Source organism: Tamandua tetradactyla, chromosome 2, assembly GCF_023851605.1.
Source record: "Tamandua tetradactyla isolate mTamTet1 chromosome 2, mTamTet1.pri, whole genome shotgun sequence".
NCBI classification, from domain to species: domain Eukaryota; kingdom Metazoa; phylum Chordata; class Mammalia; order Pilosa; family Myrmecophagidae; genus Tamandua; species Tamandua tetradactyla.
In genome coordinates, this window is record NC_135328.1 from 14,398,888 (window position 1) to 14,406,587 (window position 7,700).

Sequence of the window (7,700 nt, forward strand, 5' to 3'; positions counted from 1 at the left end):
GGTACAAACATACTTTCAAACTGGCACACTCACCCTCCCAGAGTTGGGTCTGAGGGCAGAGAAGAAGCCCAAAGGGACAGACAAAGGTACAGTGTGAGAAACAATTAAGTTAAAGTGGCCTGGGGCAAAGGACTACCTGCATTAAGTCACTTAAGAGCACACAGGAGGGGGTGAAAGTTTATTTCAATCAGAGTAGAGGGGACCTGTACATGAACTCACATAAACTGTAAATGGGGAATTCCTAAGGCCTCTAGCAGGTAGAGGACCCACCAAAGAAACAAGATAAAAATCCAGTCACCAACAATGAAGAATAACACTTTGGACTTATTGGACAGAGATTTCTTTAAAAAAAGTTTTTATTGTGACTATAACACATATACCAAAAAAAGCAATAATTTTCAAAGTACATTTTAACAAGTAGTGACAGAACAGATTTCAAAGTTTGGGACTGAATACCATTCCATATTTTCAGGTTTTTCCTTCTAACTGCTCCAAAACACTGGACACTAAAAGAAATATCATTATAGTGATTCAGCAGTAATACTCATTTATTAAATCCTATCTTCTCTGTTATAATTCTTCCTTCTCATTTGATCTTACTCCCAATCTATAAGGGTCTTTGGGCTATGCCCATTCTAACTTTTTCATGTTGAAAAGGGGTGTCAACAATAGAATAGGGGGATGGGATTAGTTGATATTCTTGGAGAGGCTGGCCCCTCCAGGAACCCTCTGGAGGTTATAGGAAAGTAAACTTAATACATGAATCTTTTCTAGAGTCACAGGTAGAGCCCTGGATGTTCTTCAGGGTTAACAGGAAGCTGTCAGTTAGGTATGGTTAGCCATGGTGCTTAACAATATTTAGCTGAAGCTTGCATGAGAGTAGCCTCCAGAATAGCCTCTTAACTCCATTTGAACTCCTTTAGCCACTGATATCTGATGTTGGTACAATTCTTTTCCCCCTTTTAGTCCAGAAGGCATTGTCAATCCCACAATGCCAGGGCCAGGCTCAAACCTGGGAGTTATGTCCCCCATTGTCAGAGAGACTTTCACACCTGAATGTCATATACCATGTAGTGGGGAGGGTAGTAAGTTTCCTTGCAGAGTTGGGCTGAGAGAGAGAGGCCACATTTGAACAAGCAAAGAGGTTTCCAGGAAGCAACTCTGAGGTATAATTATGAGTAGTCTTAGCTTCTCCACCACAGAAATAAGCTTAGTTAGGGCAAATCTCAAATCAAGAGCTCAGCATATTTTCTTGGGAGTTGCTAATGTTTGGGAGAATACCAAGGGTTACCCACTTGGGAAAATTTAATATTTCCATATTTTTTCCAGTCCCTCAAAGAACTCTACCAATACTTTTTAATTATCAGTCCATCATAGTCTGGGATGTCTCCAGGTATTATATTAAGCTATACAGAATTAAAAGTCCACATTCCCATTCTGGGTTCCATGTGTTTGAGCTGTTTAAATGAGCTAGTTGATTTAAATTGTGTGTTACAGAAAATCTAGGTTCTAGACACACTAAACGTTTCTGCATTTGGTCTCATATAGTAGGTGAAGCTCTAGAATACATACCCTAGCATTCTTTGCCCTGTATTCTGATTTACCTTATTTCCAAGCAGATTGGCTTCCTTTATATCTGTAATTGAAGCCTAATCTCTTTTCCTGGTTACTTTAACTGTTACTGGATGTAGCAATGCTGACTTTCAGAGCTTCAGAACTCTAGCTCTGAATCTTAGGTTTCACGGAGGCACTCAAAGTTCCAGGGTCTCAGAATCTAGATCTACATTTACAGCTTCAGACTAAGTGTGGCTGCTCTAAAAGCCTACAATCTAGGCTCCAATTTTCTTCTATTTTCTGAAAGAGATCATAGCACATTTGTTCTTTGGTTTCTGGCTTATTTTGCACAACACATTGTCCACAAGTTTCATTCAGTTTATTGCATGCATCCAACATTGTTGCTTTTTAGCCACACAGTATTATATATCACACACACTCACACACACTCACACGCACGCACACACACACACACACACACACACACACACACACACACACACACACACACACACACACACACACACATATATATATCACAGTTGCCTTTCAGCCTCTCAGTCATTGTATCCTTCAGCCCCCTCCATCCATTAGGCATCATGGATGATGCTCAAAATAAACATACCATGTTTTATGTATGTCCTCACTTGGTTGTACCATCAGCAGCATTCTCAATTTTAGACAATTTTCATTGGTCTAATGAGACAAAGAACTGATAAACACAGCTTCACCAAGCATCAAATCCCTAATCCCGTAATTTCCAAATCCCCCTATGCCTCTCTATTATTGACTGTTTCTACAAGATCAAACCTTTGAAGGAGTTCATGTAAGAACTTATTTATAACCGTACAGTTAATTGGTGGATACATGGCACTATACATCCTCTTTCAATCATATGCACCAACCATATGGTAATGTTACTTATAACCCCACTAATTAGATACCATGACTTCTATCTGTTCCCTTTTGTTTAGGTTCACCTTCACCGGGTAACTTTCCCCCACCTCTAGCTTTTGTGTACCTCTAGGGTCCCTATTTCTACATTGTAAACCTTTGAGATTATCTTTACCAACGTAATAATAGTGAAATCATACTTTTTTCACTCAGCAATATGTTCTCAAGGTCCATCCATGCAGCCATGTTCTTTGGAACCTCATTGCATCTCACTGTTGCATAATAGTCCATAGTATGTATATACCATATTTTGTTAATCCACTTATCTGTTCATGGGCATTTGGATTGTCTCCATCTTTTGGCAATTGTGTAAAGTGCTGTTATGAACATCAATGTGCAAATATCTGTTCGTGTCACTACTTTCAACTCTTCTAGGTATATATTGAGTGTTGGTATCTCCAGGTTGTAGGGACACCTGATATTTAGTTTTCTGAGGATCTGTCAGACTGTCTTCCATAGCAGCTTACCATTATACATTATCACCAGCAGTGTATAAGTGTTTCAATTTCTCCACATCCTCTCCAAAATTTGTAGGTTTCTGTTTGTTTAATAGCAGTCATTCTTATAGGTGTGAGGTGGTATCTCATTGTAGTCTTGATTTGCATTTCCCTTATAGCTAATGAGATGAGCATCTCTTCATGTGCTTTTTATCCCATATATATTTGATCTTCAGAAAAGTGCTTATTCATATCCTTTGCTCATTTTATAATCAGGTTTGTTTGTTCTTTTGTGGTTGAGTTGTATGATTTCCTTGTGTACACAGGATATCAAACTCTTTTCCAATATGTGGTTTCCAAATATCTTCTCCCACTGAGTTGCCTCCCTCTTCAGCTTTTTAACAAAATCCTTTGAGACACAGAAGCTTTTGATTTTGAAGAGTTCTCATTTATCAATTTTTTCTTTCATTGCCTGTGCTTTGGATGTAAAGTTTAAGAAGCTACCTCCTATTATTAGGTCTTGAAAATGTTTCCCTATATTTTCTTCTAAGAGTTGTATGATACTAGCACCTATATTTAGGCTTTAATCCATTTTGAATTAATTTTTGTAAAGGGTGTAAAGTAGGGGTCCTCTTTCATTCTGTTTTGCTTTTGATAATCAGTTCTCCCCTGCTAATTTATTGAAAAGACTCTTTTGTCCCTGTTCTATGGAATTGGGGGCTTTACTGAAGATCAACTGACCACAGATTTGGTGGTCTATCTCCATACCTCAATTCAATTCCATTGGTCAATACTTCTATCTTTGTGCCAATAACATGCTGTTTTGAATGCTGTGACTTTATAGTAAACTTTAGAGTCAAAAAGTGTTAGTCCTCCCATTCGCTCTTCTTTTTTATAATATCTTTGGCTATTTGAGGTCTCTTTCTCTTCCAAGTAAATTTACTAACTAGCTTTTCAAGTCTTTAAAGTAGGTTGTTGGTTCCCCATTTGGAGAATTTCTAATACTCTCACAAGTAGTGGGGACAACCAAGTCAATAGGGAGAGACCTCTATCTTGGAGTTTGCCCCTGTGAAAATTGTTATGCAAGGATGGGCCAAGCCTCCTGATAATTATGCCTAAGACTCAGCCCAAAGAACCTCTTTTGTTGCTCAGATGTGGCCTCTCTCTCAAAGCCAACTCAGCAGATGAACTCATTGCCTTCCCTCCTACGTGGAACATGACTCCTAGGGGTGTAAATCTCCCTGGCAACATGGGACAGAAAGCCTGAGGTAAGCCAGGACCCAGCATCAAGGATTGAGAAAGTCTTCTTGTCCAAACGGGGGAAGAGAGAAATGAGACAAAATAAAGCTTTGGTGGATGAAAGATTTCAAACAGAGTTGAGAGGTTATCCTGGAGGTTATTCTTATGCATTATATAAACATCCCTTTTAGTTTATGCTATAATGGGGTGGCTAGAGGGAAGTATCTAAAACTATTGAGCTGTGTTCCAGTAGCCTAGAGCACTGAAGACAATTGTGTAACTATATAACGTTTTCAGTGTGACTATGTGATCCTGAGACCCTTGTGTCTGATACTCCTTATATCCAGGGTATGGACAGATGAGTAAAAACATGGGTATAGATAAATAGATAAATAATAGGGGGGAAGAGGGTAAAATAAATTGGGTAGATGGAAACACCAGCAGTCAATGAAAGGGAGGGGTAAGGTGTATGGTATGTATGAGTTTTTTTCTTTTTATTTTTCTATTTCTTTTTATTTCTTTTTCTGGAGTGATGCATATGTTCTTTAAAAATTATCATGGTGATGAATACACAACTACATGATGATATTGTGAGCCATTGATTATGCACCATGTATATAAAGTATGTGTTAAAGATTTTCCTTAATAAAAAAATTAAACAAAGTAGGTTGTTGGAATTTTGATAGTGTTGCATTGAATCTGTAAATCAATTTGGGTAGAACTGACATCTTAATGACATTCAGTCTTTCTATCCATAAGGATGGGATGTTTTCCCATCTGTCTAGGTCTTCCTTGATTTATCTTAGCAATATTTTGTAGTTTCTTATGTCCAAATCCTTGACATCCTTGTTAAGCTTATTCCAAGATACTTGCTTCTTTTGGCTGCTATTTTTTAAATTATTTTAATGCAACTTTACTGACATATATTATATATTCAAATACCATGTAATCATCCAAAGTGTACAATCAATGGTTCAAAGTATCATATAGCTATGCATTCAAATTCACATCAACTTCTTTTTATTTTTTGTGAAAAATAACATATATACAAAAAATCATTTAGTGGTAGAATTCTCCCCTGCCATGTGGGAGACCCGGGTTTAATTCCTGAACTATGCACCTTCCCCCAAAAATAAAAAAGCAATATATTTCAAAGCACACTGCAACAATTAGTTGTAGAACAGATTTCAGAGTTTGGTATGGGTTACAATTCCACAATTTTAGGCTTTTACTACTAGCTGCTCCAAGACACTGGAGGCCAAAAGAAATATCAATATAATGACTCAGCAATCCAACTCATTTGTTAAACCCTACATTTTCTGTATAACTCCACCATCTCCTTTGATCATTCTCCCACTCTTTAGGGTTATTTGAACTATGCCCATTCTTGTTTTTTCAAGTTGGAAGGGGCTGTCAATAATAAAGGATAGAGGGATGGAACTAGTTGATGTTCTGGAGAGCCTGGCACCTCTGCATTTCAGGACTTATCTGGCATAGGAACCCATCTGGAGGTTGTAGATTTCTGGAAAGTAATCCTAGTTCATGGAGCCTTTGTAAAAGAATCTCATATAAAGCCCTTGGTGTTCTTTGCAGTTGGCAGGAATGGTTTTGTTTTGGGAGTTGGCAAATTATGATAGGTGGCAATGTCTATCTGAAGCTTGTGTGAGAGTAGCCTACAGTGTAGCCTCTCAACTTCATTTGAACTCTCTCAGCCACTGATACATTATCTGTTACACTTCTTTTCCCCCTTTTGGTCAGGATGGCATTTTTGATTGCACATGGATTGTTTCCATCTTTGGGTAATTGTGAAAAATGGTGCTATGAACTCAGTGTGCAAATGTCTGTTTATGTCACTGCTTTCAGCTCTTCTGGATATATACCAAGTAGTGGTATCGCTGGGTCATAGGGCAACTCAATATTCCGATTTCTGAGGAACAGACAGACAGTCTTTCACAGTGGCTGTAGATTACACACTACAGCAAATTCAGGTTCTGGATAAAATAAAACCTTCTAAAATACAGACGATGTCTTCTTTACCCCTGTATTCTGAATTACCTTAATCCCAACATGATTGGCTTCATTCTTATCTCTAAGTAACAGCCCCTCAAAATCCAGAAAAACAGCCCCTCAAAATCCAGAAAAACAGCCCCTCAAAATCCAGAAATAACAATTACCACTGTGGACTAAATATGACTTTGATAAGAGCTTACAATCTAGGCCCCGTTTTCTTATACTTTCTAAATGATATTATAAAATATTTGCTCTTGTTTCTGGCTTATTTTGCCTCATCAAATGTCCCACAGGCTCATTCACATTTTGCATGCCCCACAACTTCATGTCCTTTTGTAGCAGCACAATTTTTCATCATATGTGCACACCTTTGTTTGCCAATCTTCTTCTCAGTTCATCTTTCAGCCACCTCCATCTACTGGGCCTCATGTATGATGTCTAAAGTCAACATTGTCCCTTTTACTAATATACGATATCCTTCTTTGTCTCTAATGATGTCTTTACATTTAAAGTATCTTTTGTCTGATACTAGTATACCTACTCCTGCTTCCTTTTGTTTACAGCTTGCAGGGAACATCTTTTTTCATCCTTTCACTTTCAATCTCTTTATATTATTTGAGTCTAAAATGAGTCTCTTGTAAGCAGCACATAGCTGGATTACATTTCTTAATCCATTCTGTCAATCCATATCTTTTAATTGGTAAATTTAGTCCATTAACATTCAAAGTTATTACTGTAAAGGCATTTCTTAATCTACCATTTTATCTTTTAGATTTTATTTGTCAGATCTATATATTCTTTTTCCTCTTTCTCCTTTAATTCTTTAAGTTACCCTTACTGGTACTCTTCAATTCTGTGCCCTCCTCCAGACCTCCATTTCCTATCTTTATTTTCAGCTGGGAGAACTCCCTTTAGTATTTCTTGTAAGGCCAGTCTCTTCTTGACATACTCGTTAGCCTTTATTTGACTGTGAAAACTTTAATCTTTCCCTTAGTTTTGAAGGACAATTTGGCTGAGTACAGAATTCTTGGCTCAAATCTTTCTCTTTCAGGATCTTAAATATATCATACCACTGCCTTCTTGCCTCCACAGTGTTAGCTGAGTAGTCCAAACTAGGCTTATGTGGTTTCCCTTGTAAGTACTAGATTGTTTTCCTCTTGCCACTTTGAGGATTTTCTGCCTCTCTTCAATGTTTGACAGACTGATTAGTATGTGTCTTGGGCAAAGTGTATTTGGATTTATTCTATTTAGAGTTCATTGGGCTTCTTTGATTTGCATATTTATGTCTTTTATAAAGGTTGGAAAGTTTTTCCCCTTATATCTTCCACTAATCTTCCTAGCCCTTTATTCATCTCTTCTCCTTCTGGACATCAATGATACTTATATTTATGCACTTTGTTTTCTCCATAATTTCCCTGAGATCCAATTCAAATGTTTCCATCTTTTTTTGTCATTTACTCTTTTGTGTGTTCAAAATCAGTTGTTCTGTCCTCTAATTTGCTTATT